The following is a 17,155-nucleotide window of genomic DNA, read 5'->3' on the forward strand; positions in this document are numbered from 1 at the left end:
GGAGCCAACCATGTACTGAATCTCTTGATAGCCTAAGCTAAATTAACCCTCTGATCCTTGATACTGTGAGTGTCTGGTATTAAATATCAGCTGTGGGAAACCTGACTAATCAGTGTGCAAAGAGATAAAAGTGATTTCTGTCTTCATGGAACTTACAGTCTCCTAGGGTAAAAATATTATATAGGAGAAATTCACACATAAAAGTAAGTGCTATGAAATCCTAACTAGATGATATTCAAGTTAAACCCCTAAGAATGAATATTCAGAATTACTTGGATAGAAAGGTAGGAAGATTCCATTAGAAAGAGCAGATAATTTCTGTAAATAATAGCCAGGAATCATGCAAGAATTAACTGTGTTTGAGATGTTAAAAGAGGCCAAAATTTTTGGAATAAATTAAGTGAGGGGTGCAATTAACAAAGAAAGTTTAATTTAAATCATTTAACAGCCAATGAATGCATCATTCACATGTAATGCATTTGTATTTCCAGCAAAATGAGTTTAATTATCTAGATCAGAGTATAGGCCAAATCTAGCCCATTGCCTGTTTTTGTAAATAAAATTGCATTAGGCTACAGCCATGGCTAGTCATGCATTAGATATAGCAACTCTTCTGTTAAAATAGGAGAGTTGAGTACACTTTTGAGTTAAAAGAAAAGAGTTGAGTAATACTAAGACTCCATATCTACTGGGGCCTTTTTCTAGGACTTCCTAGACAGCCTGTTTTCCCTAGCAGTCTCCTATTCAGGAGTACAATGACAGAGTAAAACACAGACAAACATTTATTTTAGTTACAAGAGGCACCAGGGTAGTCAAAGCCCAGTAACAGACCAGGACTATGAAGCATGGTACCTCTGCTTTTGTTGGGTATACAGGTAGACTGGGGATATGCTCGTGGGCTGTAGGAAGGAGTGGAGTGAACTGCTGATGCGATCAAGGTTTAAGAACTGAGGAATAATGCATTTTTGGAAAATCACACAGGAACGGATCAGGGTTAACTAGTCACCTGATCGTCTTCTAATTGTGACTACTGAGCTTGATGGAATTTGCATGGGTCAAGTCCTCAACTGCCATGCTATAGTGCTTTGAGGCACCTGAGCTTCGCAGACTGGTTCTAGCCTCGGCTCTGGCCATAAGGATTAATCTGTCCTTAAGCTAGCCGGGATCTCACCACAAGTCATATAGGCCAGATAGACTCTCAATTTATTTTTGTGCCAATTTATTAATATTAATTACTGCCTGCTCTGTACTGGACCAGGCTGGACCTCAGCACTTTCCCAAAGCCAAGTATAATTACTATCTGATTAAATAAAAAGACAAGCCCAATAAAATTCCATGAAATTTAATATAATGTATACTTATATATTAAGACACGCATGCACAATGTTACTTCAATAGTATCCATGAATATGTAAATACTGGTTAATGGTGAGTGAATCTTCCACTGTTATTAAATTCATCTTTGTGGAATCAGTTTTTTGAACTATAATGACCCAGTGAAGGCCAAAATTATAATTCTTCCAAGATGATGAGCAAGAAATACAGAACTGCTTAGGTATGGAGGGAGAATTAAAGATTGGTCTATTTAGGAGATAGATTTTAGGGTGTGTGTGTGTAATACCAAAATAATTTTACAAAAAAAGTCCTTAAAGTTGACTAAATCTGTAAAATCATGTAGAAATTTTATATTAGAAAATATTTTAGTCCATTACTGTACAAAACTGACAAAACTTTAGAATTTTTGAAATTTAGAATTACATGTATCAGAACATATTTCATCATTAACAAAACAAGGCATTTCAAGGTACAGTAATATTTCAAGTCTTATGAAAGATATTGACCTTTGATTGTAAGTGGGGGATAACAGCAGTATATTAGAGCAGTAATATGAAATATATCTATTTTTGAAAATAACCTCGAGATTTGCAGTCCCACTTATAGAAAGAATAGAAAAAATTATGAAAAACTGAGACCAAAGATAATAATCTTCAAAAGAGTATTTTAGGTTTATAATAAATAAATTATACATGGTACATATTCATTTAATGTATAAGAAAATCAACATATAAAACAGTAGAAGAAAATTCAATGTAGCTTGTGAACTTCCTAGACATCCTATTTTCCCTGGCAAAAATAACTTGTTTAAATTTATGATGATGATTTGTTATTTTCTTTGTAGTTAACCATATATATGTATACCCTCAAGCAAACTAGAATTTAATTTTGACTGTTTTTAAATTTTTTAAAAAATAGTAAATAATGTTTGTATTATTAATAATGTGTTTCATTAAGCATTAATTGTTTGAGATTTATTTATACTGTTGCTTTTAACAATAGTGTATTCACCTTCATTTTGTAACCTGAAAATATTTTTCAGTCTCTATGACATATCTTGGGTCAACATTTACAGTCCTGAAGAGTAGAAGTCTTGGAGGAGACAGCATGATTGACTAGAGCTATTCAGAGAAATTCAAATAAAACAGGTAGTTGGAAGAAAGAGGAAGGGCATACACCCTGAAAGTAAAATAAATCTGACACTACAGACTAATAGATCAAGCAAAACATATATAAAAGACTTAATAACATTACCAGCCAGCTCACCTAGCTGCCAGTGGTTCTCCAGAGAGACGACTGCCAGCCAAACTTGGAATTTAAGAAAAAGAAGACAAAAAAAGAAGGATATATGAAAATAAACTAGCTAAATCAGGCACCACAGGATAGAGTCAGGATATAAGGTTCCTTCCTCTGCTGCCTTCCTCCAACAGAAGATGCTACAATCCAGTTGCAAATCTGACAACACAAACTGCTCCTTCCCTACATCAGCTGTCCTTTCCTTCATATTTTCCTTCCTTTCCATTCCTTTCCCATTCTTTCTTTTCTTTTTCTTTTTTCTTCCCATTCCTTGGTGCACTGGAGTGCTAAACGGAACCTCCAGAGTTGTCTGGTAAATGGAAGAGCTAACCCCTCCCCTATGACTTGTAGTTAGAGAAGAATAAGGAATTACGTAGCCTTTGCACTTTGGAACTGCACAGCTATGGTTAGAAGGGCACCCCACAGAACCCATTCTCTCAGAAGTTAACAAAGTTTTGACTAGCAAAGCAATATCAAGAATTAATGAATTGAACAGTTGGCTCTTTGAATGCATACACAAAATTTATAAGCTCCTAGCCAACCTTATCTAAAAAAAGAAAGAAAAAACTCAAATTCATCCAGTGAAGAATGAAAAGGGTGAAATAACTGCAGATACTGTGGAAATGCAGGGATCATCAATACCTCCTTTGAAAATCTTTATTCTCACAGGCTGGAAAGCACAGAAGGAATAGCCAGGTTCCTAGAAACATATGAATTACCAAAGCTGAATCATGAAGATACAAAAATTCTGAATAATCCAACATCAGTCAACTAAATTGAAAATGGGATTAAAAAGTTACTAAAAAGGAAAGCCCAGGTCCTGATGGATTCATTGCTGAATTCTAGAAGAAATTTAGAGAAGATTTAATGCAAATACTCCTCGAACTCTTTCATAAAATTGAAATTTTCTCCCTAACTCTTTCCTTGAGGCAAGTATTACCCTGATACTAAAATCAGAGAAAGACGCAACCAAAATAAGAGAACTACAGGCCAATATCCCTAATGATTGTAGAAATTGCAGATCTACATTCCAGGAATGCAGAAGTGATTCAACATATGCAAATCAATAATTATAATGCACCATGTCAGCAGAGTCAAAGAGAAAAATTAAATGATCATCTCATAGATGCATGGCAAACCCCAAAAACTCAATCAAAAGACTTTAAGATTTCATAACCAAATTCAATAGCATAGCTGAATGCGAAGTCAACACCTGAAAATCAATAGCAACAAACAACAGACTCACAGAGAGTAATTAGGGAAATTACACCCTTCACAATAGCATCCAAAAAATGAAATATTTAGGAATCAACCTTAAAAAATAAGTAAAGAATCTATATACTGAAAATTATAGTAATCTGAAAAAGGTGATCAAAGATGATAAGAAAAAATGGAAAGCTGTCTCTTGCTCATGGATAGAATCAACATTGTGAAAATGGTTATACTCCCGATATTGTTATACAGATTTATTGTAATTCCAATTAAAATCCCATTAGCATACCTCACAGAACTAGAAAAGACATTCCTAAACATTTGGAACTAGGAAAAACCTAGAACAGTAAAGGCAATAGCAGGCAACAAAGGCAAGGCAGGAGGCATCACAATCCCTCACTTGAAATTATGCTACAAAGCTACTGTAATGTAATCTGCATGTTGCTAGCAAAGAACCAGACTTGAGGATCAGTGAGTCAGATTAGAAGATGCAGACACAAATACAAAGACACCCAGCCACTTTGACAGAGAGGCCAAACATGTCACTGGAAGAAAGATAGCCTCTTTAATAAATGGTGGTGGAAAAACTGGATCTCTTCATGCCAAAGCCTGAAACTAGACTTATGTCTATCACTAAGTGCTAAACTAAAGTCAAAATGGATCGAAGATCTAAATATTAAAACATAAACTGGAAGAGAGAGTAGTTCAGAATCTTGAGGACATAGACACATATAGAGAGTTCATGAACAGAACCCAAGCTGTATGGGAAATACTTGTAAGAATCAACAACTGGGATCTCATCTTATTAAAGAGCTTTGGCACAGCAAAAGAAATCAACAATAAAGTGGAAAAAACAACCCACAGAATTTGAAAAAAATTTAATCAAGTATCCCTCAGAGGATTTCTATCTAGAACTTATAAAGAATTGAGAAAAATCAGGCTCTCCAAATTCAAAGACCCAATCAAAAAATTGTTATCTGAGATAAATACACACTTCTCAGATGAAGAAATACAAATGACAAATAAATATATGAAAAAATGTTCAACATCACTGGACATTCAAGAGATGCAAATTAAAACAACATTAAGATTCCATCTCACCACAGAAAGAGTTACTCTTAAAAATAAATCAAACAATAACAAATGCTGGAGGGCTGTGGGGAAAGAGGAACCCTCCTCCACTGTTGGTGGGAAAGCAACTGGTATAACCACTGTGAAAATCGGTGTAGAGATTCTTCAGAAAACTAGGATTAGAGGGCTGGTGCCATTCAGCTAATCCTCCTGTCTGTATCTTCCTAGAAAAATTAAAAACATCATAGCACAGTGATATATGCACACCCATGTTTATAGCAACACAATTTGTAATAGCTAAATCTTGGAACAAAGCAAATGCCCATCAACCAGTTTATTGGTAAAAATGATAGATGTTTTTAAACACTGGAGTTCCCAGTCATAAAGAATAAATTTGATACTTTTATAGGTGAATGGATGCAAGTTGAGACCACCCTCATAAGTGAAATAAATCACACTCATATGTGTAAACATTGTGTTTTCTTCCTAGTGTAAGAAACTGAATGAGTGAATAAGATCCAAAATTTACAGTAGATATTGTGAAAAGAAAAAACATTTTCAAACGAAAATGGAACTAGAATGGGTGAAAGAGGAAAGAACAGTAGGAAAAATGGAAAAAATGCAAGTCAGTTATAGTATTAGTGTCTCTTAGATCATTCAAAAAATAGGCTTGTGCTAATATGGATTGGATAAATTTTTATGCCTATGTCTTATACCCTGAGCAACCATTTTAAAGACAGCTGCATGTAATATATTAACTATTGTTATCCTTCTATTCTTTTATTATTAATTTTGCTTTACCTTTTTTCCTTAAAAAAGGAGTATTTAGTTTAAATATATCTGAATATTTCAATCCTTTATGGTTAATGATTTTATATCTTTTTAAAGAAATGCTTCTCTACTCGAGGATAAAAGATAGTCTCCTACATTTTATTATTAATATTTTAAAGTTTCGCTTATGTATTTAAGTTTTGTGTTGTTCTGACTATATATAATGTGTGAGGTAGGAAAGACTTTTTCTTGTTCTTATAAATAATTCCAGTATAGTTGTTTGCAATATTCCATACTTGGAGGTCTGGTTCTGAAGTGCCAGTTTTATCCCATCGAATTTCCTAACCTTGAGCTGGTACCACACTCTAATTAGGAAACTCATTCACAAATTTTGATATCGCCAGGCATGGTGGCTCATACCTGTAATCCCAGCACTCGGGAGGCTGAGGCAGGAGGATCACTGGGAGTTCAAGACCAGCCTAGGTTACAAAGTGAGCACAAGGCCAGCCTGAACTGCACAGCAAGACCCTGTCTAAAAAGACAAAATAAATAAATAAATAAATAAATAAATTTTAATATCTAGTGGGGCAAATTGTTTCACCTGTTTCTTCTTTAGTGCAGGATAATGCTTGACTTTAAAACTTGTTAATTGTTTCATGTGAACAGTTTCTCTTTTTGCCCTCTGGTTGCTCTATAATCTATTTTTTCTACTTTAAAATAATTGTTAATATGACTACATTTCACTTTTAAAATTTATTTTGATTTAATTTGTTGAACTTCCTTAGTGAGAAGATATGATATATTTTAGTGATTCTGGAAATTTCTTCACTATTCAACATTCAGTTTGGGGCAGCTCCAGTTAGTCATTGACTTTTTTGCTGTTTTTTTAATATTTTCCCTTTTGTTGTCCCCATGAATTTATTTTTCATTTTGACTGTTTTAAGTTCTCTTAGGTCACTATTTCTCTTTGTAATTGTTTCTAATTTCCATTTTAACTTATACACTGAGATTTTATTTTGCATTTATATTTCTCTTTAGTTACAGTTCCCAATCAGCCTGGTCAGTTTTTATAGACTTCTGTTCTTCCATGATAATTAGAATAATGTTTCTTTAAATATTTATTTTGTATCTGATGCATTTAATATATTTTCAATATTTTTGTTGGTTTGATTTTAGTGTGCTGTTCCTGTTAACTGTTCATAGGGATCTGATACAGAAACCAAAGATACATTGCTTGGAATTATTTCTATGGAAATTCTTGAGGTGTGTGTTTGAAAGTATTTTCCTTGACAAAGGACATGTTTTATATCTAACAGGCCACTGGGTATTGTGGCAGTGTGGGATTACTTCAACAATGCAGTTTAAAACTTTCAGCCAAAACAGTGTAAATCCAGCTCTTAAACTTTACAAAAGTAAAGTAATATAAGGTTTTGATTATGAATAAGCTCAAACTAGAATTATTTATTACTTTTTTCATATGATAGAAAATAGGCATTCTGACTGATGCTGAATGCAACGTTTTACTTGCTAACATATCATGAAAACACATCATCTTTTCTTTAAAAGTACAGTATACCCCTTTTTAACACCACTGAATATTTAATTAAAAATAATAATAAACTGATGTTTTCTGAAGTGTACCTAACACTTTCTTATGAGAATATTTTTATAAACTTTAGAAATATATCATATTTTATAAAATGTTAATTTACCTAGGTAATGTTAACAGCATTTCTAATATGTCTATATTGAATTAGTTAACATCTTGCTTAATATGGCAGTAATTTTCTTCTGTTCAATATGATAAAACTGTTTTGTAAGAAGGAAATCATTATCACTATATTTGTGCTTTTTCTTACACGTGTGCTTTTGTAAGATCAAAATGTGACAATTATGAATGAAAATTAGACTGCAGGTGAGCAATAGATTTGAACTTTTCACAGATGGATTGCTGAGCCTTGCCAAATGAAGACATACAATTTTGCTTTCTAGTTCAGAAATATAGATAAAAATTGAAGTAAAATAGCTTATCTGTTGAAGCTTGTTTTACTTCTCTTTTCATCTTAACTGAGATAGTTAAAACTTTCTATTGTAATGAGTGTTTGTTTGATCTAGTGGAGTTCTGTTTGATTTAGGTGTTAGGAGAAAGAATCTGAGCAATAAGCAATGCATTCTGTTTCAGCTGTTCAAATGCAACCTAGATGTCAAGTCTTCTGGATGATGTTGACAGCCAGGATGTAAGCTTGCGGGGAATTCCTTGAAAATAACCTTAGGACCAAATAGTACCAAAAAATAAAGGATTCTTTAGGGAACAGATGTTCTAGCTACAGTAGAAAAGAAAAATAAGGCAGACACATTACAACTGTGTCTGAGTCTGTGTTTTCAAGGCAAGGTTTGGAACTGGAAATGAGGCTTTCATCTTTTGGGGACCTGTGTCGCATGACAGTAGATAATGCCTAACAGATAATAAACCAAATAGCCTCAGTAGACACACTACTGAATTGGAACACTCTGGCTGCTACAGTTTCCACAACAACCACATTTTCCGAGTTGAATGGAAACCCATAGTTTTCCAGTCAGTGGAGGGGAGTTGGTCCAAATAAGCTATGCTTCAGAGGAGCCCTACCAGGACCCACTTTTCTGACCACTGAGTAGCTAATGATCACTCTGCAAGCAGGAGAACACACATGCACTTGTGTAGCCACACATGCATGCACACACATGTATCCCTAAGCATCTCACTTTCCCTCATATATTGAGTATTTAAAAGTAGGAAACAGCTATTAAAATAAAAGCAAGGAGTGCCAGCCAGTATCCATAGTAATTATCACTCACATTTTTAAGCTAATCCTTTTAAATTGAATGGAATTTAGCTAAAGGATTTTGTCTTCTTGGCACTATTGTGGCAAAGTCTGCATGTAGTTGTGTTCAGCTTCATAATAAAAAGCGTTGATGAACGCTTTAGGAGGGAATTTCAAATTCACCATCAAATTCTACAGCTGTTGGAGGGCAAGTATTTCCTGCCTTGGTGCTTCTATATCATTTATTTCTGAATCTAAGAATCCAATATTTTTACATTAAACAGACAAGACGATTTTTTGCTGCACTATGACTATATTTCCTAGTTATTTTCCAAAAGCAGGCTATTTTTACAGAGAGTAGAGAGCTCTGAGTTGATAGTCCAGGATGAATTATCTGTGCCAAATTTTTAGATACAAAGCATGGTTAACATATACTACTAGCTTTGGCTCCTGAAGTGTTGGGTTTCACATATCAAGCTTATTTTAGAAACCAAGCAAAATATAAAAAGCAAAGTTTAAAAACGAACCAGGCTTAACCACATCTCTACAAAGTTTCCAGTTCACTGAGCCAGCCAGGTTTGGCTACCAGAATCTTGACTATAAAAAAAAAATATTTTTGCATTTCCTATATTTATAATTTTATACAGCTCTCATCATTCTTTACACTTTCAAACAATCTGATTTTTTAAGTGTCGGTAAGCCAACAAACCTATAAATATAACCATAAATACAACTCCTAAAAATTACAACTTTGAATTTTAATGTTATCTTTATGACTGCTACTATATCTTGTTTTAACAAATGAAAAGCAACCAAGTAAAACTGAATGTGAGTCAGCAATTATTTGTTAGGGTCTCTCAGTAATTACTGAACTCTTTATTTACTTATTTTTTAAGACAGGGTCTCCCTTTGTATTCTAGGCTGATCTTGAATTTACTTAAAGGCTGACTTTGAACTCACTTACAGGCTAACATTGAACTCATGGCGAACCTCCTGCCTCAGCCTCCTTATTCCTGGGATTATTGATATGCAACACTGCTCTCTGCACATAACTCATTTCTGCATAGATGAGAACATTTCAATACATTTATAGTTATGCCTAGAGAAAGGAAATGTTTCTAAGAATTTTGGACCTTCAGCTACAAGAGTTCATATAAGTAATGTAATGTATACCTTAATGATTACAAAATAGAGATTTAGCATCATAAAGTAACTTTCTTATCTTACCTTCAACTAAATGGGACTAGGCTATAAAAGTATTTGCCTAAGAGGGAATCCCTTTCTTTATCTACAATTTTCTTGCAAGTGCACCAAAGATCCACGGATCATATTTCTTCCTAGTAAAACTTACAGTGACTTAGTGTTTGAAAGTTTTGTTGATAGACTTCAAATACAAGGGTAACTTAGAAAAAAAATATGGTGAATATTTAAATTGAAATTTAAAAATTAATAAGGGACACATTACATTGCCATTAACTGTATATGATTTTAAGGATTTTAAAATTTCTTTGATACTTATGCTTCAAAATAATTAATATTTGGAAATGGATTATTTCCTCCTGTGCTGTGGCTTTTAGTAAGATTGTATCAACACCATTGGTTTGATAAGGAGGCATCAACCTGCAGATTAAGTAATAATATGTCAAAAGAGGATTTTTTTCTTGCATTGCCAAAAACATGAAAACAAACAACTAAAACTTAAAAAATGACTGATTCCTGAGAGCCATTCTACATCTCTTACTATTTGTTATGAATTGGTTTGTGTAATTTATCTATCTCATGAAAACTTTAGAAAAGAATATGCCTTCCTCAAGAGGGAAAACATAAAGTAGATTTAGGATGCTACAGTGTTAAGAATCATTCTATTAAAATCATTTTTGTATTTGAAATGCATATAGAATTTATTTAAGAAATTTCAAAACAATAAACTCTGTTCTATTATCTCACTCTTTACCCAACGTACCAATGTCCATAGATACTTCTAAGCTATCATGGAGTATATTTTGTAATATACTATTCATTCTTCTTATTATTACATATTTTAACTTATATAGAGAAAACCTTGCTTTCTAATTTTTTCCATTCCTTCCCAGATACTTCATTGGTTCACCACATGGAGGACTTTTTTTTTTTTTTTTTTTTTTTTTCGTATTTACATTAAAGCTTCTACATTTTAAGTTAGGTCAATTTTTTAAATAAACTTTCTGAGTTTTTCTGATGATTTTACTCTATAAATTAGTTTTAGATTTCTCTATATTCAAAGTCTATTGAGACAATCTCATTGTAAAAAATAATGGGTAACAAATACCATCCATCCATGTGAACAATTTGCTTATCCTAAATAAATTGCCTCAGTCTGTTCCCACAACTTTATCCAAGTAGCTCAGGCATTAGTACAAATAGGCTCACTAACTGCTGAATAAATTTTCCACGAGCAAAGTCTTATTTCACACACTCATTTGGTATTTACTGTGTATGATCAAATTTCTCACACATAAATCTAGTTACCAAGTAAAGTATATTTTTCCTAGAGAAGTGGACATTAGTCACATAAAATTACTTCATAAATAGTAACATTATCTATGATCATCACTGGGAAAGTGAAATGATAACTTATTTACTTGGATGGAGAAGCCTACAGTTATCTATGTTCCTAGAAAAAAAATGTGTAGCACAAACATGAAAGATTTTTTTTCTATGTTTCCTGTTGTTTGTAGAATATTTTGTTTGCCAGATAATCTTTATTGATCCTCTCAGTGAAAGACGATAGCTCTGATTTGTCATAGTGTCTTCATTTATTTTTCAGTGAAGACTCATAGGAACTTATGTACCCCACAAAAAATCTAAAAGGGATTAATTGCAGTATGTTAGTTACTTTTAGAAAGAGCGAGAGTAAATGAAAGGGAGAGCAATCCTCTTTTCTTCTATTTTAAGGATGCTACCTACTCTCAGGTGGGCATAGCATTCACACCATGTCTGTGCTCTCTTTTTGCACAGAATGAGTATGTTTACAAAGTGAGGTCCTCTGAATCCCTGCTGAGCCATTTAGTTAAATTTCTAAACTTCTCTAATGTATCAGTCATTTACAATTCATTGTCCATTTGGCAAACAGACACATTTCTTTGAATCAGTCCCCAGATACAAAGACATGCTTATTTTTATTTCACAACTAGAGCATTATAGCATAAGATTTAACAATCCTTAAGATCCAGTATTAAGTCTATCAATATTATGTTATATTAGAACTATAACGTTCTGTCCCTGGATCTCCAAAGATTCATTTTATTCCTTTATATAAAAGGCATTTTGTCCATCTGCAAGAGTTGCCAGAGTCCTAACAGTCTCAGCATTGCTAAAAAGTACAAGTCCCAAGTCTTTTCTGACTTTCAAAACAAATTCTTAGCTGTAAGCTCCTGTATAAAGGAAAAGTTAAGCACTTCCAACATGCAATGGCACAAGATAAGTATTTTCTTTCCAAAAGTTATACACGAGGGGATACAAAGGATTGGGACCAAAGCAAGTTCAAAATTCAGCAGAGAAAACACATTAAGTCCTGTCATGCTGTGTGTAGTATTCAAAGCAATCTGTAACAAATTGTGAGTTCCAAAGGCTTGGATAGCTCCATCCCAAGGGCACTTTTAGTAGTCATGGCTCCCACGGCTTCTCTTTTAGTTCTGCTTTGCTCGTTCCTTTACCTTTCCTTAGACAGTCCACAGTCCTGGCTTTTCCAAACTTCTGGAGTCTCCATTGCACCTTTGGCTTGACACTCAGCTTCATGTGTTACCCTCTCAGGTGCATACTGCCTGGCCTCCCAGACCTTCTAAAATGGGGGTGAAATCTTCTTAACCCCACAACTCTTGAATTCTCTATGCACCTAAAACCAGCAACATGTGGGCAATGCCAACTGGCTACTGCTGCCAGCTGGAGCAGTAGCCAGGCTTCCCTCTTTGTTGTTTGTAGGGGTTGGACCACTGGACACTGTGAATCCAGTTCTGCGGCAACACTTAAGACAGCAGAAGAGGGGAGAAACATCAAAAGTAGAAAGGAGAAGAGCAAGCTTCTTTTCTTCCTCCAGGTGGGGGAAGTACTCACATCATCTCTGTGTCCTCCTTTTGCACACGGTGAGGATGTTTACAAAGTGAGGACCCTAGTTTCCTGCTGAGTCACTGAATTAAGCTTCTAAATTCCTCAAGTAGACACAATGTATCAACCATTCCATGCAGAATATAAACAATGGCATATTATTCAACATTAATTTAAGTTCACCTATATACAACATTAAAACTTCTAGAAGTATAACACAATAAAAAAGTATTTTCCAACAGTTAGGGTATACACAAATACATATACTCATATATATGTTTTCTTTTATTTTCAACTGGCACATAATAATTGTATAAGTTTATGAGATACAATGTAACACTGTGTAATGATCAAATTATGTTAGTGCATTGGTTACCTGAGATATTTACAGTGTCTTTGTTCTAAAACAGTGAAAATTTTCTCTTGAAAATTGGAAATACAAGTTGAATATCCATCACCATAAATTCAAAAGACCAGAAGGTGTATTGGATTTAAGATATTTTTCAAATTCTGGAATGTTTACAAACACACATATCTTAGGAATGGGGCTAAAGTCTAAACAGAAATGTATTTAACTCTGTATGCATTTTATACACAAAGTCTAAAGGTAATTTTATGCACCATTTCAAGAATACTGTGCACAGTACAAAGTTTCAGTGGTTTGTAATTTTGCACTTGTAGCATCATGTCAATATTCAAAAGTTTCACATTTTGCAGAATTTTAGATCTCAGAATTGTACTAAAGATGCTCAACTTATATATAACATATACATATATGATACATTATTGTTAACTCTTGTCACTCTATTGTGCTATAGAATATTAAAATTAATTCCTTCTAGCTCTAACTTTTTATGCATTGACCAACCTCCCTTCATCAGCCTCTCCATCATAGATGTGAGTTATCTGTGAGTCTCCTCCATATATTTTATCTCATATATTAGATTTATGTGAATGTACCTTATTTACCCTAGAATATGGAGCATGTTTTTATTTCATGAACTTAATTTGATCAATTCTTACTGTACCTACCTGGCTTGCTATCTTTTATAGAGTAGAGATCTATGAGCAAATGCTTGTGGAATGCATAAATAATGTTAACTTTTATAGAGTCTTCACTTTAGGTAAAAATAAAGCTGAAGAAAAATAAACTTCTTTATTTGGCTTATTTCCTGCTCATACTAATTTTATGCAAGGCACAAAACCCTTCATTGATTCTTTGGATCTTCACTCATTGAACAGGAGCAATACATCAGACACATAAGGATGTGTTCTGCCAGTTTTGAACTGCTTAGAATTCATGTGTGCAGAATTATGAAACAGACCCAAATACGTTGGCTTATCTGAGACAAAACATAATGTCCTAGCTTTTCGGGAAATAAAGAATTTCAGAAAACTATGAGAGACTTGTGAAAGACTCAGCAGCCTAGTGGTTCTTAGATGTAATTTGGATTGCTGTTCTCACTTTCTGTTGGCATCTATAAAGAACTCCAAATTTGCCTGTGCTTCACAGTACCAAACCTCTTTTGGGGCAGGTATATTTTGGGGTGGGATGCTGCAATATGAATACATGAATGCAATTCAATTAACCATTGCTGATTGTTCGTTATGTGGAATATTCTTTAAAGTCTCTGCTGTGTGAGAGGAGAGACATGAACAAGCAAATTATGGTCTAGTGGAAAAAGAGATATATTTATAGATAACTGTGTGGGAAATTGAAAATAAACTATTTTAAGTGCTATGGGTACTGTATTTGCCTACTCACAGGAAAGGAAATGGGCCAAAAAACTTGTTATCTGTTTAAAATAGGTATGTCTATGATTTTATGAGTTGTAAATATAGTGAAACAAAAAAACGTTGGATTCTAATATGTTTTGAAATTATAAAGCTTAGGATGCAAAAAGAAGATATAAGCCTTTATGACACTATAATGAAAGACTGTTTCTCTCTCTTGTATGTATAGAAGTTGGATTCACTCATTCATAATATTGATTTTTAACCATTTTATTGTAATCCACATCATATTTGCGCTTATATAATGGTGGAGTGGAGTATTTAATCTTGATATCTAACAAGCATGAGAGAGGTTTCACAATTGATATAATCTCTTATTGAATCAGTTCTATTGATTATCCTTTATTATAAATACCTGCAACACTTGGTAATTTGATGTATAAATATTTATTTATTTATTTATTGTCTGTTTCCTTTTTATCGGTACCGGGGATTGAACTCACGACTGTCTGCTTGCAAGGCAGGCACTTATACGCCACTGAGCTAAATCCCAGCCCCGTATAAATTTTTATGAGAAATTGTACTTTCTTACCTTCCAGTATAAAGTACAGAAGTAGTGTAGAATTACTTTCAAGATTTGAATTTTTTATTCAAAAATGATGAGCCTGTATCTTTGTTGCCCACTTGATTCTCCCCCATCACCCTTTTCTGGAATAGGAAGGCTCTTAGTCTCTGTTAATTTGGAATAGACTTTGTTGAATTTTGCCTTTGTCTATTAGAAATTAGAATATTGTTGAAGTTCTTGCACATTTTTTTTTTTTTTTGTTGGTACTGGGAATCGAACTCATGACCTCATGTTTACTAGGCAAACATTTGAGTTGCTAAGCTAAAGCTCCAGCCCAGCTCCTGTACATTCTTCACAGTCTGTAGCGAGACTGGACATTTGGGGGACTGCTTAAAAATCACTGAGCACAAATTCTTATCTCTGGTGCTTGTCCTAATAACCAGACCAATGAAAATTCTTTTCCATTTTCAAATAGACAGTTGATCACTGAATGTTAGTGGCCTGTGCAAATTTTGGTTGCTTCAATGTCATGAGGCTGGCTTGACTCACAATGGGCACTTGCAACCGTTCTTCTTCAAGTGCAGTCACTTTTCATGGAAGGGTAAATTTTTGCCTGAGAAGAGCGCTAGTCTCTTAACTTAGGTATGTACTGAGATAGTAATTTAGGAACACGTAAAACTCTTAAACTAGTGTCTATTAATTAATAAGCTTTAAGGAACATCCACTGCCTTTTATTGATACCTGTTACTTGGATATAGTTTGGTCCTGTATTGAACCACCAACAACCTATGCTAACCCACTTGGCCCAAGTGCATAAATAAAGCAGATTCAACAAACTGCTTCTGTAAAATATTCTATTCCAAATAAAACTATTCTATTACAAATAAAACTAGTTCTATTACAAATAAAACTAACATACTTCTTACTAGTAGGAAAATTTATTCATCTAGAAAACACACTCTTTTCAAAGCCAAAAATGTTTGCATACATATATATTTGTCAATATTTAGATATTATATGAATCAAACCAGTGTGAAAATGAATGACTTTAGTTAGCACTTTATACCATCAATGTTTTAAAGTGCTCCTAGTTGAAAAAAAGAGTTACTCATGTATTTGATAGGTTGCAAGCAAAGATCGAAGGAGGTACTTTACCATTATTCATTTTATATTTAAGCTTTGGTGAGATCAGTGAATTCCAATTCATTATGCATCTGTTGGTAGGTACAGAGGAAAACGCTTTAATGTCTGGAAATTTCATCAAACTCATTCCTCTGGCAAAAAAGGAATTAGTTAGATGACTGTTCTCAAGACCAACCTGCTATAATTACACGCCAGACACCTAACTATATGTAAACAGTCAAAGGTGCATATGTCAGCAATACGTTTTGATTTTCAGAGATACAGTTTTGAAATAGAGCTGTTAGTTCTGTAATTAGAACTCACCACAGTGGAAGCAGTGCAGTGCAAAAAAGAGCTCTTGGCTATGGGGTGGCAAATTCAGTGTATGCTTCCTGCTGCTTTATTGTATATGCACTTTCTTGTTCAAATAGTTTAGCAAACGTTTGCTTCTTACACAAAACCTGCAAGGATGCCGATTCCCAGGAGACAAGTAAAATCCACAGCTACACTATTTTCCTTTTTCTTACGGAGAAAAAGTTTTAAAACAACCAACTTTTCTCAGCCATGTTAAGTGTATCTTTTCCCTAGGAATCACTTTGTTTTCATATTTTCTGCCTCTCTGTTAAAATTGAAAACATGAATGCTTCATTGCCTAAGAAACTGAGTAAACTTGTTTTCTGAAATGTACCTTTTAATGTCTTTTATGATTTTGTTTTTCTTCCCTTATTTGTACTCTCAGCTGTGGATGAATTTCCATGCAATGCATCATTTCTTTAAGAGTTTACACACCATAAGAAATAAAAATGGAAAATGGTGTCTATTACGAGAAAACAGCTTTCCTCAGTCCCCAGCAGATGCTGTTAGTGAGCACTGCTCTGTTTGCTCAGCACAGCTGATCAGCTTAACCCTCCACAGGTTTGCCCCGAGAAAGGAACATATTTCTGGTTGTTAAACAAATGAAGGCATTCTTAACTTGACTTTACCCTCCTATTGTTTCAGAATGCAGTGTGGACCTGGGGATTTGTAAATTTAAGTCACACATCATTTCGCTTTGTCCAAGATAATTTCTATTATTATAATTCACCAGCTCCTGTCTGATTGGTTGCAACTTCTTCTTCTTCTTCTTTTTTTTTTTTTTTTTTGCTTCTTCCCAATCCAAAACAAT

This window comes from Cavia porcellus, unplaced genomic scaffold, assembly GCF_034190915.1.
Source record: "Cavia porcellus strain 051 isolate PalLab524CR breed Dunkin Hartley unplaced genomic scaffold, mCavPor4.1 scaffold_1, whole genome shotgun sequence".
In the NCBI taxonomy this organism is placed as follows: Eukaryota; Metazoa; Chordata; class Mammalia; order Rodentia; family Caviidae; genus Cavia; species Cavia porcellus.